Below are 2,416 nucleotides of genomic sequence, written 5' to 3'. Positions count from 1 at the left end.
CCTTCCATACAAACCCTTCTATTAAATCAACAACCTCCACTCATTCAGTTCAACAAAAAAATAACAACCTCCACTCATTTCTCACTTTTTTGAGAAACACAAATATATTCTCTTTCCTCACCAAAGTTGTTGTTGGGTTTGGAGAAATATTAGCCAGAGCTGCTCTTCGGTTTGGGTAAGATTTTGGTCGTCTTCAAGTTTCATCTTCTTCAACATAGTCATCATCGTGCTCAACAACCTTGTTATCATCTTCATCACATTTTGATCATCTTTACTTCCTTAATCTTCAACTCATTTGCAACAACAACCAAGGAAAAATCATCTTCATCTTTAATTTTTTGTTGTCGCATTTGTATTATTCATCATCTGCCTTATTTATTTATCTCTTTTCAAGCTTCATTCTTCAAACTTTGATATAATCATTTTAGTTTTATTTCTGGCATATGATTTGTTCTTCAAACTTTGATATGTTTTTAAATATGTTCTTCCATCAAAAGTACAATTTTAGATCTGTTTTTAGTTTCTCTCTCTAGAAATTACCTTTTTGCATATTTTGATTTTTAATAAACAAATTGACAGGTGTATTAAGCATTTTAAAATATGTTCTTAGTACGATTGTAATACAACGAGCAAACTTTAAAATATTTTATTTATTTTTATAAATGCTACAGCCAAATCCCAGATTTTGTGACTTACAAAAATTGATTGGTGTTTTAAGCATTTTAAATTTGTTGTAGAAACGATGTTGATGCAACTAGTAAACTCGAAATTGTTTTATTTATTTCGTCATTTATATTGACATTTCTTGTTATGTTCAAACATAACATCAATTTTTTGGTAAGAAAAGAGAACAGAAACCATTGTTTACATAATGTAACTTTAACAACCATATTAATCTTTTTATTAATGTTTATATAACGTCTAATGCTTCGAGCATACCTTCTTTGTTCACTAAATAAATGTTTACTTCCACAGCAAACAGTTTTTGTGTTTGCATAAATCATTACAGATATGGCATATTCGTAAATGTTTATAGTAGTACTATAGACTCCTTCCCTGCACGTATTTGTTTTGAATACACACTTAAATATCTTCACTGTATTCTTAGTTCTCTGTACATAGAATAAATTGTGATCGAAGTTAATATAGTTTTTTTTCTGATTTTTTTATGAAATGCAGATGGAGGTTGATAGAACAACTGTTGACTCACAAAAAATGGACCGCCAACTAGTATCGGAGTTTTGAGGCCCCGTACTTACTCACGTAGGTCAAATATTTTCAGGAAGAGGTGAAATGTTTCCGAGACGCTCTTGGGGCGATATACAATATCTGCAAAGAAAACACTATCGAAGTTAATACTTGAATTATTTTTTGTTCTCGCTAATTTTTTTTGTTTGGATAACTGGTACAAAGTTTTTGAAGTTAATACTTGAGTTTCTGTTGTTTACTCAACTCATCCATGTTTTCAACACTATCGAAGTTGTATGAAACATTAAATGAGATGATACGGGAAAACACTGAAGTTGTACAAAACACTGAAGTTAGACTATAATATTTCTTAAAATTTTCACGATAAAACAAACATTACTGAAACCAATGCTGAATATGCAACCGAATCTGTCTCAATGTTGTGAAAAGTTATCAACATTGAGGTCATATTTGGCGCAAAATGAAATGTGATTCTTGGGGATCGCATTCCTATAATGCGATTCCTAGAATCAGATTATTTTAATTTAATGTTTGGTTCGACCAGGAATAGGAATTTCATTCTGATAGATTCCTAACTTGTTGTTTGGTTTGTATAGAAATAAAAGTGTAAATTTTTACAAAAGTCATGTTATATCCTTTAACTTAAACTACGTTATAAGTCAACTTTGTTATATATATTTTAATTAGTATTAACTATTCAAATTTGTAGTGATGCTAGTACCGCGATACACTAATTTAAGCTATATTTAAAGATTTATTTAAAATAAATAAAGGTCTCGATTAAAAATTTTTAAAATTATTTTATGAAACCGATTTTGAATGAACAGATAATGAGAGAGAAGGAAAAAAACTAAAGATACAGAGAGGAGTATGTATGTGTCTGTAGCTATGACAGTGGTTGAAACCTAGGTTTTTAATTTTTTTAGTTAAAATATTGTGAGACTGACGATTTTAATATTAGTCATTCTAATATTTTATGAAGGAGTATTTTGTCCAGAAATATTAAATCAAATCATTCCCGAAACCCCCCTAGGTTTGCTATTGCCCCGTTTTGGGGGAATCTCATTCCTCTAGGAATAGGATCCCCCCTGCATTCCCGCGAGCCAAACAGTAGTCGGGAGTGTGATTCTTGGATATCACATTCCATTCCCACGCGATTCCCGCGTGCCAAACATTGCCTAAGAGTCATCATGAATTTAAAAGGTGG

At 31.0% G+C, this 2,416-nt stretch overlaps 1 long non-coding RNA gene across 1 annotated transcript; it reads left to right on the top strand.

The window, feature by feature from the left end:
* The first annotated feature begins 91 nt into the window (after nt 1-91).
* On the top strand, nt 92-1,452 carry LOC147565260 (uncharacterized). Its single transcript, XR_015237107.1, has 2 exons — nt 92-175; nt 1,180-1,452. It is a non-coding gene; the product is annotated as an uncharacterized LOC147565260 (long non-coding RNA).
* The last annotated feature ends 964 nt before the right edge of the window (nt 1,453-2,416 follow it).

Source organism: Eschscholzia californica, unplaced genomic scaffold (assembly GCF_041429995.1).
Source record: "Eschscholzia californica isolate CP2 unplaced genomic scaffold, dmEscCali1.0.p SCAF_1, whole genome shotgun sequence".
Lineage (NCBI taxonomy): Eukaryota > Viridiplantae > Streptophyta > Magnoliopsida > Ranunculales > Papaveraceae > Eschscholzia > Eschscholzia californica.
This window is presented reverse-complemented; position numbering and strand designations above follow the sequence as displayed.